Below are 14078 nucleotides of genomic sequence, written 5' to 3'. Positions count from 1 at the left end.
TAGGCACAGCTACAAAACTCAAATGGTGATAAGGGTGTAAAAGAAAGGGCACAAAGATCACCCACCTGGCCAGGACTTGGGCCAGTTTTGTGGACCTCTGGCCCTCAAGGGGTTAAACACTTTGTTCTGTGATTGAGGCCAGGCCTAAGCAGAGGACTCTGGGAAGGGAAGATGACAGGCCAGCTGAGGGAGGGGTGGACAGCTCCAGGCAGCTGGTGGCATCGGGGACTGTGGCCAGCTGTCGCCCACTGACCAGGCCGGGTGCCCCGGGCCTCTCCCAGGCGAGGCCTCAACAGCTGTGGCAGGGGAGTGGTGCCTGCTGCCTCGGGCGACCTTCAAAGCTAGTGGTGACCCTGGGGTGAAAGATTCGCCTGCAGGCTCCTCAGCCTCCTGACTCACCATCTGTCTCACCACCTGGAAGTGCCATTTCTGATCATTCCCTTCAGTGTAGACGGGGAAATAACTGCAGAAGAAGCAGCGGGAGCTGTGTAAGATGCTGTCTTGCAAAGCCCCGGAGCCTGCTGGCTGCCAAGGTGCAGGCCGCTCGCGAGCACCAGCAAGGACGCTGCATGCTGGATGGTGTGATGGAAAGGGCTGTGCCTGGGAATCCCACCGGCCCAGGTTCAAATCCTGGCTCTTCAGTCTTCCTAGGGCTTGGTTTTAGTATCCATCATATCTGTCTTCCAGGGCTAGGGTGAAGAAATAAATGCACTGTGCAAATAGACCTTACTAAGCACTGTCAAGACAGGCAGTTTACCTACCTTGGTGCTTAAGAATATAGGCTCTGGAGTTCCCACTGTGGCTCCGAGGGTTATGAACCCAACTAGTATCCATGAGGATGCAGGTTCAAATCCTGGCCTCACTTAATGGGTTAAGGATCAGGTGTTGCCATGAGCTGTGGTGTAGGTTGCAGACATGGCTCAGATCTGACGTTGCTGTGGCTGTGGTATAGTCTGGTAGCTGCAGCTCCAATTTGACCCCTAGCCTGGGAACTTCCATATGTGGTGGGTGTGGCTCTAAAAAGCCAAAAAAAAAAAAAAAAAAGAATGTAGGTTCCGTTGCCTACCAGCTGTGTGACCTGGAGCAAGTTACTTCCCCTCGCTGTGCCTCGATTTCCTCATTTGTAACATGGGGATCCTCAGAGCCCCTACCTGAAAAGCTTCTCCTAAGGATCTGGGCCTTCGGGTTGCAACACTCATTTGACAGCTGGCCACAGTTCCCTGGCCCAGAGGAGGCCATGCCTTGTCCTAAGGATTAGAGGAAATATAAAACCCTTGGAGCGTGGTGGTGAGTACACAATACACGTTCATTCTAATGCTGTGAAAAGGCTTATCAGTCGTGAAGTGATTGTCGTGCAAGTTCTTCTTATTGACGTTCTTTCTAGAACATTCCTCACCAGGACAGGTACAGTGGACAAGCTGAGGAAAGGCACCATCTTAGAACAGAAAGACTTTCTAAGAGAAAAGGTGGAGAGCGGGACAAAGGGCCCCGACATTTGGGGACATTTTTTTGTGTTGTTGAAAGAACCTAAGAGTTGAGTTCTTCCAGCTCCAAACAGAACCTCTCGAAGGCCTCCAGCAACCAGCCACACCGCCTGAAGATGAAGTTAGCATGTGATTAGGTGTGAGCAGGGCTCCAGCCGGAGACCCGCTGGGCTCAGGTCCCCTCTCTGACATTAGCTGGGTAACTTTGGGCAAAAGCAAGACACTTAACCTCCTCTAGCCGGGTTCTCTCGTCTCAGGATCCCAACAGACCTGCCTCTCAGGAGGATTCTGTGGGTTAATGCTCGTAGCGCAGTGATTCCCAACCAGGGCTGCCTTTTGCTCTCAAGGGACATTTAGCAGTGTCTGCAGACAGCTTTGTTTGTCATAACTGGGCAAGGAGGCTGCAGGCAGACATCTGTGGGGAGAGGCCGGGGATGCTGCTTAACATCCTGCCGCACCCAGGACAGCCCCCCAACAGAATTATCCAGCCCCAAATGTCAGCTGCAATCCTGACCGAGTGTACAGGCCTTAGCCCAGTGCAGGTGAATGGTAAGTGCTTGTGTTCATCGAATGACTAAAAGAACTTGGTCTCTTCAAGTCTCAACTTTCTCCTAGCATGGAGAGGATAGATATACCTCACAGCTTTGTCAGGAGATTCATGGAGAAAAAGCATGCCCCCCCCTGGACCCCATCACTGATGCCCGCTGGTGAATCAGTGTTGTCACTGGGAAGCCCGGAGTCCCAGACCTCAGGTTTGGGTAGGGAGACTCAGCCCGGAGGCCGACTTGCCTGTGCTCAGCATGAATTTCCTCCAGTTCAATCTGTTTTCTCCCCGAAGGACTTTAAGGGGGATGTTTACCCAAACACAAAGAATGGCAGCAGAGTGTGCAGAGGAGGCTGGAGTCACTGTGGCCCCAGTGTCCCCCTCCTTGGGCTGTGAGAATTTTCAGGGAAACTCAGTCCCTCCGTGGTTGCCTCTTTGTGAGTAATTCCTCAAGATGCCTTTCTGTTCATAGAACCTCTTCGTGGCTGGAAGCCCTTTGTTTTTATCTTTTTCTTTTCTCTCTCTCCCTCTCTCCTCTTTGCTGTCTCTTTAAAAAGTTGTCTTTTCTCTCAAGGACAGGAAGTCAGCTTGGGCCAGAAGCAAACAGGGTGGATGCTGAAAGCTCCCAGGCTTAGCTCTGAGCCTCCAAAGGCTCCCTGAGCAGGTTTCTGACCAGAAGCCTCCTCCCTGTTCTGTCTTCCCTGGCCGGCCCTGGGGAGCCTTAGGAGACCGGGGGGGGGGGGGGGGCGGCAGTGTGTCCCCGAGATGCTTACCTCCGCCCTGAGGACAGGGGTTCGTGTTGGGGACAAGATGCCCAAAGGCCCTTTCCAGTAGTGGACATCTCTGATTCTGTGGGGGACGGGTCAGGGCTGCAGAGCTGGGGGCCACCTGCAGCCTCTGTCTCCTCATCTGGCCACTGGGAGATGAGGGGTGGTTCAGAGCATTGGGATCAGGGCCCTGTGAGCAGAGGGATGTGGAGTGTGTGTCAGGCACCTGGCAGTGCTTGGTGAAGGCTCAGAGCTTGCCAGCCACTGGTGTCCCTGCATCTTGAGGGCATTTTTTGAACCTCGCATCTTCATCTCTGCGATGCGGGGCAGGTTTGCATCCACGCTGTAGCATTGTTGGGACGAGCCAACCAGCTCTTTGCTCTAAAGCTCCCAGTAGGACCTGTCATGTCATTAGTGCTTAGAAAACGTTTTATGTTTATGCCTTGTCTTATTGTCTTAGTCCATTGTCTTAGTCTTGTAACAAATTCCCCCAGGCTGAGCCATAAACATATACTTCTCACAGTTCTGGAGGCTGGAAGTCTAAGATCAAGGCAGATTTGATGTCTGCTAAGAGCTCCCTTCCTGGTTCATGCACAGCCATCTTCTTGTTGCATCCTCTCCTGTCAGAGGGGCTAGGGAGCTCTCCTGGAGTTCTTTTTAAGGGGTGCTAATCCCACTCCTGAGGGCTCCACCCTCATGACCTAATCACCTCCCAAAGGCTCCACCTCCAAATACCACCAGACCGGGGGTTAGGTTTCAACATATGAATTTGGGGGAGACACAAACATTCAGACCATAGCACATTTCAAATCTCACCAAACTGATGCTACTCTATTGAGAAGTATCAGGTAGGACGGGAGAGGAGCATAAAAGGTAATGATGCCACATGGCCCATCTCCTGGCAATTCCTGTGGTTCTTTGAAAAAAATATGCCCTTGCAGTTAGCAGAGGGAAGGTCCCTCCATTGTCTGGGTGGCCTTAGCCTCGCTGGGCCTCAGTTTCCTCCTCTGTAAAATTGGGGTAATTGTAGAATCTGCATCCAAAGGTTTTGTGGGTTGGAGTTCCCATTGTGGCTCAGTGGTAATGAACCTGACTAGGATCCACAAGGATGTGGGTTCAATCCCTGGCCTCGTTCGGTGGGTGAAGGATCCGGCATTGCGGTGAACTGTGGTACAGGTCGCAGACACGGCTCGGATCCCACGTTGCTGCGGCTGTGGCATAGGCTGGCAGCCGTAGCTCTGATTCAACCCCTAGCCTGGGAACTTCCATATGCCCAAATATGGCCCTAAAAAACAAAAAAAAAAAAAGGTTTTGTGGGTTAACTGAGATCCTCTGTGTAATGTGCCTACAGCAGTGCCTACCAGCCATTTCCTAAGTGCTGTGTAAGAGGTGGCCAGAGTGAGCCAGGCCAGTTGGACTCTGAGCGCCGATCTGTTGGATTTTTTTTTACAAGGCGCAAGCACCCTGCTTTTAACCAACTCCAGCCCTCCCAGGGAGTTCAGCAACCTCTCTTATACCTCAAAGTTTTGGTTCCGCCAAAGGGGAACAATTCTGCCCACCGTCCACTGAGTTCCCATGGATGTGCCGTGTGCAGGCGGCCACGGGTGCCGTCAGCATCATCCAAGCTCTCCCATGCTCTGGGTTTGTGTGGACTTCCCAGGACTCGACTCGGGTCATCCTTCGGGCATTTGATGACTTTGGATGAGATCTGCCTTTCACTTTTGCGACCTGCTGGGTCCTGCAGGGCATGTCGAGGGAAGTGATGCATCATTGCTCCTGTCTGCCTAGTCCACTTGTGTAGCAAGCTCTGGATGTGAGGGTTGGGTGTTTGGTTTCGCCTTTCTGACCTCGTGCAGGCTCCACTGCCGGAGGTGGGGGTGCTGGGACAGTCAGATCAAGCCATCAGCTGACGGGTCCTATGGCGTCGGGGCTGTCTGTCCTACTGTGGTTTATGTGAGTCCTACTTTGGTATCTTGTGAGCTGGGGATGCAGGCTGACTGGAACTCAGGTGAGCCCTGCACAAAACAGTCTAAGTACTAAGGGCCTCAAGCGTTACCTGTTGACCTTGGGACCTGGGTACCATTTCCCAGTGGAAGGTAGAGTCTCATGGTTGAGGTTGTCTTTCTTCAGGGCCTGCTTATATTTGAACTTCTTCCTCCTCCAGCCCTCGCCCCTGAGGTCCCTGTAGGACCATCAAGCCTTCTGCCAAGATGGGCCGTCAGTGGTGACGGCCATTCCCTCCTTACTTCCAAGCTCAAAACCCTGGGAGGTCTTGCCTGTAGAGACGGGGTGCATGGCTTTGTGTTTTATTACTATTTATTGTTCTTGTTATTTTAACATTTATGGAGCACGTCTTAGCTGTGAACTCATTTCTTGAGCGTCACTGCGGTCAAAATCTCTCCAGGGTTCAGGGCCAGGGGTTACTTTGATTCATTTTTGGCTTTTACCCTATTTATTTTATTAAAAATATTGATCTGCTTGGGGCTCCCTTTGTTCTAAGGATTCTTCTGGTTATGGCGCTGGGTCCACCCTAAGCCCCCAAACATTGTTTGAACATGAGCCTGAGCATATGTGAGGCTGTGTAGGCCAGGAATCAGCAAACATTTTCCATAAAGAGCCAGATAGTAGATATTTTAGGCTTTGCAGTCCAATAGTCTCTCTTGCAACTACTCAACTTTACTACCATTGCATGAGAGCAGCCATAGACAACATCTAAATGAACAAACCTTTATTATGAAAAGAAACTAGCTAAAATTGAGCCTGTGGAGAATAGTTTACTGACCCCTAATGTAGATGATGGGGCCCTTGTTCTTCTACTAGGAACTCATCTTTAGTTCTTCCTTGGATTTAAAATGTAAATCCTGGGAGGTCCCTGGTGGCTCAGCAGGTTAAGGACCCAGCATGGTCACTGCTATGGCTCCGGTCACTGCTGTGGCTTGGGTTTTATCGCTGGTCTGGAAACTTCCACATGCTGTGTGGGCATGGCCAAAAAAATCCAAGTCCTTACGTTTCAACCTGTTTCCACTTCTTTGTTTGATCCTCTAGAGCAGGGGCCAGAAACCTCAGCCCACAGGTCAAATCTGGCCAGCTGCCTATTTTGTCAATAAAGTTTTATTAGAATACAACCATGCCCGCTAGCTTCTGTATGGTCTGTGGCAGCCTTCCCCTTACATTGGCAGAGTTGAGTTGTGACAGAGACCTCTGGGCCTCCAAAGCCTAAAATATTGAATGTCTGTCCCTTCGCAGAAAATGATTGCTGACCTCTGCCCTCGAGAGTTGGAGAAGGGCTGGAAAATACCGTTTCTTTTCATGTACATGAAGAGCATTAACCAACTCCTCCAAAATTAGAGTTCTTAGAGCTTTTCTCCCAGATTCTCTTGTCTAGTGCTCCACATATTTTAGAGATTCGTTTCTGGACCCCAGGTTTTCTCCAAAGATCCAGACTACTGCTTTTAAACAATTTTGGACCATGATCCTCAGTAAGAAACATACTTATTACAACCATGTAATGATATAAAAAAAGAAAAACTGCATGTGCACCCAGAAGACATACTCTTACTAGCGCCACCACCACACAAAATATATAGACATAAATAAAAGTTTCAACAAGTGACTCTTAGTGTATGCGATGCACTCTCATATGTTCTATTAGTATCAGTCAGGATAGGCTTAACTCTGCCGTAGTAACAAATAGCCCCAGATCTGAGTGACTTTAAATCCACAGACATTTATTATTTATTCCTCCTGCTCAGTGTCTCACCTGGATCTTCTGGGGACTCTGAAGCTACAGAACATCACACATTGGCTCTTCAAGTCCCTGCCCAGAAGTGTCACTCATAATTTCCTGTGATACTTCTTTGGCCAAAGTAATTCACATGATCATAACTTTACATAAGATGAGGGGGTATAATCTTACCCAAAAGGCAAACTTGAAGTATTTGATCAGCAGCATCCACAACTACCTTGTTAGTTATCTCAGAGACAAGGGTTTAAATTGCTCTTGGCATTTGAGATCCTGTTTGTGAGAAGTTAAGGATTTAGCTTGAAAATGTACTATAATGTGCTCCATAATGTGATACCAAAACCACAGAGGATCCAGTTTCTTTTATGGAAAAATGTGAAATTGGGGAGTATGATGGGTTTAATGCTCTAGAAACTGTCCTGCTAAGTATAAGTCCAACCATATCTACTTTCATAGTCAAGATTCAGTTTCAGGTAACAAAAACCCGAGTCAGATTGGTCTAGTGAGTTAAGGGAATTTATGGGTTCAAGGAACTGAGAGCCTAGAGTTAGATCTGCATTCAGATATGGCTGGTTCAGGGCTCAGATTAGGCAATCAGGATTCCAGTTGCTGTCTGACTCTTGATTTTGTTCTCCTCCACTTTTTGGGCTTCATCTTGAGACTGCATGTGGAGCTAGATGGTAACTCCATGTATGGGGTAACTCCATCCCCATACACTCTCAGGAACATAGTAGGTGCTCAGTAAATATTGAATGAATGGACTGCTCAAGACTGGTTCGAGTAGTTGATACTTTTGCTTAAGCATTGAGTCAATAAACACTTTAAGGCTTTTGTGCATTTGTCTGTGTATGGCACAGAGGTTAAGGGTGAAGCAAATTGCTTTGACTGCAACCTTGGCTGGACCGCTTACTCACTGTGTCTTTGGGCAAGGGTTCCCACCTCTGTTTCCCTCAGTTCTGCATCTGCATAATGAAAGCTAAGACAGCTCCAACCTCGTAGAGCTGCCAGGAAGTTCAAATGAGGTCACAGTAGTATTTACCACTTACTGACAGCTCACTAAGAGTCAAGCACTGTCCCTGGGGATTTGCATGTATGAGTGAATCCTTACAACCTCCCTATGAAATAGGTACTATCTTAACGTGCATATGACACAGGCAGAAAGCGTAGCACAGAGAGGCTGAGTAGCTTGAGCACAGCGAGTGCTGGATTGTGATTTGCGCCCAGCAGTCTCGTCCCAGAACCCGTGTTTTTCTCCACTGTGAATGTAAAGCACTTAACACAGTGCCTGGCACAGAGCAAGCACTCCATCATTGAAATAACAGTACATGGTATGCTTGTTCAAAGGTCATAATGGGTCATAGAGAGGCTGTGCACCAAGAAAAAGGAAAGCCCAGCCTTTACCACAGGCTGCCCCCGATCCTGAGCTGCCCCCTGGAGCTCTCCTGCCACTGAGTGTGGAGTTGAGTCCTGACAGTCCAGCCCCACTGATCCCCTGGGGCCGGCAGTGCCCACACTCACTCTGTGAGAACCTCACTCCAGGTCAGCTCCACTGGCATCGAAGCAGGTTATCCTAAGACCCTTGTAGAAGAGATTGCATCCCCGTTAGTTTACAAGGCATTTTCCCAGGGAAATGAGTGTAAAGGAGTCACGCTATGTCTAAATGAACAGAGAATGGGGCTTCATCAGTATTTCCATTCACTCTCTTTCAGTTTAGCACAACTCATGTGATTCAGTTTTCAAACATCAAACTCTAAGGTACCCAGTGTTTGGAAGTCCTCGAGCTCTATTTTTCTGAAATATCTTAACATTAAAGGCTTAACATTATATCTAATATTAAAGCTTAGAAGAAGCAAAAGAGGGATAGTCGTGTAACCATAATAGCTTGATGTTTCTCCACTACCTAGTAATGTGCCACTGTTTGATGCCTTACGTATACCAGTTCATTTAATTCTCATGATGGTCCTCTGGGGCAGGTTTAAAGTTAAGCCAATGTTATGGGTGGAGAAACTGAGGTCACCCCGCTCAGTAACTCAGCTGGTAGGAGGGCTCTAGAAGCTGTGTCCATAACCTCCACACTGTGTCAATCCAGTTATGACACCCAGCCCTAAGGAATATGGTACGGGCATAGGTTGTGTTTGTAAAAAACCTTGGGGAACAGTTGGTTATGCTTTCCTGTTTGGTAGAAAGGGCAGCATCAACATAGAAGATTCTGTAGATGCTTAACTACATTAAAAAAGTATATATACACAATGGAATACTACTCGGCCATAAAAAAGAATGAAATAATGCCATCTGCAGCAATATGAATGGAACTAGAAACTCTCATACTGAGTGAAGTAAGTCAGAAAGAGAAAGATAAATACCATATGATATCACTCATATCTGGTATCTAATATACAGCATAAATGAACCTTTCCACAGAAAAGAAAATCATGGACTTGGAGAACAGACTTGCGGTTGCCCAGGGGGAGGGGCAAGGAGGGGGGAGGGAGTGGGAGGGATTGGGAACTTGCAGATGCAAACTATTGCTTTTGGAATGGATTAACAATGAGATCCTGCTGTAGCACTGAGAACTATGTCTAGATACTTACGACAGAGCTTGGTAACAGGGGAAAAAAAGTATGTATACATGTATGTGTAACTGAGTTCCCATGCTGTACAGTGGGGGTAAAAAAATGAGTTGGGGAAATAACAATAAAAAATAAATAAATAAATGTATACATGGAGATCCTTGGTGGCCTAGTGGTTAAAGGACTTGGTGTTGTCCCCGCAACGACTTGGGTCTCTGCTGCGGTTTGACCTCTGGCCCAGGAATTTCCAGATGGCACGGCCAAAAAAAAAAAAAAAAGTGTGTAAGAGGTAGTGAAGTTGAGGGCAGGGGAAATGTTGCAAAACCTTTGCCTGGAACTGGACTTTTCAACCTTGGCCATATTGGCACTTGATCCTTTGTAGAGGGGACTGTCCCAAGCACTGTAGGATGTTAGCAGCATCCCCAGCCTCTATCCACTAGGTGCTAGTAGCAGCCACCACCATGACGTCCCCATTGTAACCAAGAATGTCTCCAGTCATTGCCCAGTCTCCCATGGGGGGTGAAATCACCCTGGTTGAGAACCCCATGGGTGTAGATGCTCAGATCACAGGCGGCATTTTTCCTTCTTTCTTCTTTTCAATGCCTTCCACCTTTCCTTTCATAAATAAGCAGCGATTTTGTAAATAAGTTGGAACAAAGAAGTGCCCATTAGGAATGATCACGCCTCTCTTATTCACATCCTGCCAGAGAAGTCTCAGGAGACTCAGCTTTACCAAGGCCTGCAACGCCCTGCATGATCTGGCCCCTGGCTGCTTCCTGGATGTGTTCTCCTCTCCCTCTTACACGCACTCCCCACATTCCACCTGCTCCATTATTCTTTCTGTTTTTCAGACACACCTGGCTCATTTCTACCTCAGGGCCTTTGCATATGCTGCACTGCCTGGTTGCTCATCCCCGCCTCCTCTGTCTGTTCGAATGTCACCTCCTCTAAGAGGCCTTCCCTGGTCACCCTGTCTAGAATAGTTGTGTGTCCCTCCTACCCCGGTTCACTGTCTGTGTCCCCCACTAGAATGTCAACTCCAGGAGGGCTCGGACTCTGGTTTGTTTACTGTTCCACCCCCCAGAACCTAGAACAATCTTGACATATAGTCAGAGTTCAATAAATATTTGTGGAAGGAAGGAGAGAGAGAGAGGGAGGGAGGGCGATATAGAGGGAGAGAGGAAGGAAGGCGAACAATCAAGAAAAACAAAATCAGTCAATTCAGGAGCTTACGGTAAAGGAGCAATCTCACAGCCCACACAGCTGTGTTTCTCTCTAAATTTCAACTCATTCTGACTTGTGGTTTATGGACAAAAGATCTGCGTAGCAAACAGGCTCCAGGAAGCCAGCCCCCCTTTGAGGCAGCATATTGATGTGATTTTTATGCTGCCTCTTTCCAGAAATCCCATGCTGATGAGTGACCCGTGTTAAAACAGCAATAACATAAGCAGATGCTCCTTCCTCCAGCGGGTGAGTGACCAAAGAACTCTGTGTGTTGTCCCTCAAACACCAGGAAATGCCCAGAGCCACCTCGTCCTCCTCAAGGTCTCCTGCTCAGCCTTGAGCATAGCTCTGTGTTCCTGTCACCCCTGAGATGGGCCCTGAGGACACTCGGGACCACGAGGTGTGCGTGATGCCGAGAGGGAGCCAGACTGCCCGCCAAACATTTTTGGGAGAGGATTTATTCTAGGCTTTTTGGTTGGTTGTTTGCTCTGACTTGGGGGTGGGGAAGAGGCAACAGCAGTACCTTTGGTTATTCTAAAGGTCAGAGCAGAACGTCGGCTCGTCCTGGGGCGTTTTCTCAGCCTGGGTTGCTTTCCAGGTGCTGCTGGGTGAGCAGAGGGAGGCGGGCTTTTCTCTTCTCTTTGTTCTTTTGCCATCTGATTTTCTCCCGCACTTGCCCGTGCAGGCAGCATACGTTTACTGAGCACCTACTGTGTGTCAGCCAGACCCCAGAGCAAAGTGTCTGCAGAGGGTAAGAACTGCCCTCCACAAATTCCGCTTCACCAGCAACCTCTCCCCTCTTTTGGGTTCAAGTTTCTTGTGACTTCCCCCCACCACCGCCGCCCCATACTGCTTTAATTAAAAGGCATTAATAGGCTTATTATAAAACATTGAGGTGATGCTGAAATATGTAAAGGAGAAGGTCAGCAGTCCTCCAGTTTCCTCGTCAATGGGACCACTGGTGATTGTTGAGTGTGTACTGTGCAGATGTGCTGTAACATATACACAAACCATCCTACAAAGTCAAAAAATCGTTTTCTTTTTACAAAAATGGCATCAGACGTTGCTCCCTGCAACGTCCTACCTTCCACTTTTACATGGCAGACACATTTCCATATCAGACACCATCAGTAGGTTCATCGGAACGTGTAGCCTCATCTTTATTTTTCCCGTGTTGGCTCCCTGGTACAAGGATCAGCAAACATTTTCTGGAAAGAGCCATATGGTAAATATTTATGGCTTTGCAGGCCACAGAGTCTCCATTGTAGCGACTCAACTCTGTTGTCATAGCATGAAAGCGGCCATAGAAATATGTAAACCAAGAAGCATGGCTCTGTTTCAATAAAACTTTATTTACACATCAGGTAGTAGACCAGATTTGGCCTTCAGACCTGTCGGTCCCTGACCTTGTAGTCTTCCACATTTTTCTCCATAATTTTGTGTTCCTAAACACATTTAGTTTTGGGTTTACTTGGTTTATTTTTTGACAGCTGAGAAGAGGCAGGAGGAGTCACTGATTGTTTGTTAAAATGGTATATAATACATGCTTAGCAACCTTTTTTGTTTTTGTTTTTTGCTCAATGATATTCACAGAATTGCCTCCAAGACAACTGGTGTCACTCTTTCTTTTTTTGCTGTCTTTCTTTCTTTTTCTCCTCTTAGGGCCACACCTGAGTCATGTGGAAGTTCCCAGGCTAGGGGTTGAATCAGAGTTACAACTCGTGGCCTACACCACAGCCACAGCAACACCAGATCCAGACTGCATCTGCACCCTATACCACAGCTCACAGCAACGCCATATCCTTAACCCACTGAGCGAGGCCAGGGATGGAACCCGCATCCTCATGGTTGCTAGTCAGGTTCATTATCACAGAGCCACAGTGGGAGCTCCTTACTTATTACTTTCAGTGGCTGTGTAAAATTCCATTATGTACATAGACTATTGGTTAAGGTCATGCTGGCTGCTGTAACAAATAAATCCTATAGTCTAAGGGTTTAACACAATGACAGCTGATTTCTCACTTGTGTAAAGACCAATAACAGTGTTCCTGGTAGACTGGGGTCCTTCGTGTGGTCCACCAGGGACCCAGGCTCCTTCCACTGTGTAGCTCTGCCTCCTCTAGTGCCTCAGAGGCTAGTCCACTCAGCAGGTGGATAAGAAAAGAGAGGGAATGATCAAATGTTAAAGTCTACAGGCCAAGCCTATACCTTGCACACAACTTCTGCTTATGGTCCATTGGCAGAACTCAGTCACTGGCTGCGTTTAACCACGAGGGAGACTGGGAAGTAGTCTAGATCTGTACTGAGAAGGAAGAAAATCTGGATTTTGGTGACCACATAAGCATCTCTGCCTTAAGAATTAAATGGCTTAATGAAGGTAAAGCAGTTACAACCCAGCCCAGTATGGAGGAAGCACTCAACAGATGCTTCCTTGGTGACTGGGTACCTGTGTTTTTGTACTGTTCTGATATTGTAATGCTCTCAGGACCTAAATGAAGACGAAGTAATACACTGAGAAGTTTCCTGAGGATCTCTTGGGAATAAAATAAAATACATAAGCATCTTAGCTTGCAGCATGTCCCAAACCAAATGTCCTGCTCTCTCCTACAAAATTGCCTCCTGTTGGCCTTGAACTCTGCCATCCACCCATGGCTCATGCTAATCCTTGCTGGCCGCCTCCCAACCTCTTCCCTCTTTTATCCAGTTGCACCCTTCACTAAGAAGAGCTCAAAAATGACTTTGCAGAGTATTCTCACCATCACACCTTTAGCTGATGCATTGGCATGTTTTGCCTGGACTGGACTTTAGCCTTCAGAAGAATTCCCCTGCCCACATCTGCATCTCCCTCCACGCCACTTGTCACGATGCTGCCTAGGTAGGTTTTCTGAAATTGTCCCTCTGCCCAACCTTCTCCCCAGGGATTTCCTGCTCCCAGAAGAGAAAAATCCAAGCGCCCAACCAAGCCAGCTGTGTTTCTAGCCAACCTCCAATCATGAGTTAGAAGATGGAAGTTAGGCAGAGAGACAAAACATGCCTGGTTGCAATAAAACTTCATGATATTTGATGAATCCGAGCCCATGTTTTCTATAATTAGGAGAAAACCATGAACATATACAGTTTTCCACTGATGGCTGATGTGAAGGTGGTAGCATGATAGACATAAAAGGTCACATTCCCCATGAGGGACTCATTTATTCCTTGACAACCGACGCATAGCATCTGCTCAGGAAAGAAGTGTCAAATGAATAAATTCGTGAAAAATGGATCTGTGTTACAGTCACAGAGACCTTTCTCATTGCATTGTGTCCATCATTGTACAGTATTCCCCTTGATTCAGAGCTTCTTGACTTTGGCATTATTGTGATTTTGAGCCAGGGGATTCGTTGCTATGGGGAAGTGTCCTGTGCATTGTAGGATGTTGAGCAGCTTCCCTGGCCGCTACCCCTTCAATGCCGGGAGCACTCCTCCCCCAGTTCTGACGACCAGGAATGTTCAGACATTGCCCAGGGGCCCTGGTGCCAAGATCACCCACCCCTATTGGGTGGTGATCAGAGTGGGTTCGTTGGTCAGAGTGGGGGTGCTGTCCCTCTGCAGAACTTCATTGCATCCCCCCAACAATGTCCCCTCTCTCTTCCTGCATCACTCTGCTACTTGTGTCCCCAACACACACACGCAGACACATGTAGGCACAACTCCGTTCAGCTGCCCCACTTTGGCATATAAATGTACAGGAGAATGAAAGTTCTC

The 14078-nt window shown here is 47.9% G+C and overlaps 1 protein-coding gene across 2 annotated transcripts in view; it reads left to right on the top strand.

The window, feature by feature from the left end:
• EYA2 (EYA transcriptional coactivator and phosphatase 2) overlaps nucleotides 1-14078 on the top strand; it is a 278029-nt gene that overhangs the window by 40559 nt on the left and 223392 nt on the right. Inside the window, exon 2 of one of the 2 annotated variants that reach the window (XM_047770952.1) lies at nucleotides 10508-10577. The exons of the other annotated variant lie outside the window; for it this stretch is intronic. The gene's annotated coding sequence lies outside the window, so the exon portion shown is untranslated. The remainder of the gene's footprint in view (nucleotides 1-10507; nucleotides 10578-14078) is intronic. 2 annotated transcript variants of the gene reach the window in all.

The sequence above is a fragment of the Phacochoerus africanus genome, chromosome 3 (genome assembly GCF_016906955.1).
Source record: "Phacochoerus africanus isolate WHEZ1 chromosome 3, ROS_Pafr_v1, whole genome shotgun sequence".
Taxonomy (NCBI): domain Eukaryota; kingdom Metazoa; phylum Chordata; class Mammalia; order Artiodactyla; family Suidae; genus Phacochoerus; species Phacochoerus africanus.
Note: the sequence above shows the minus strand (reverse complement) of the source record. Positions and strands in the feature narration are given on the sequence as shown.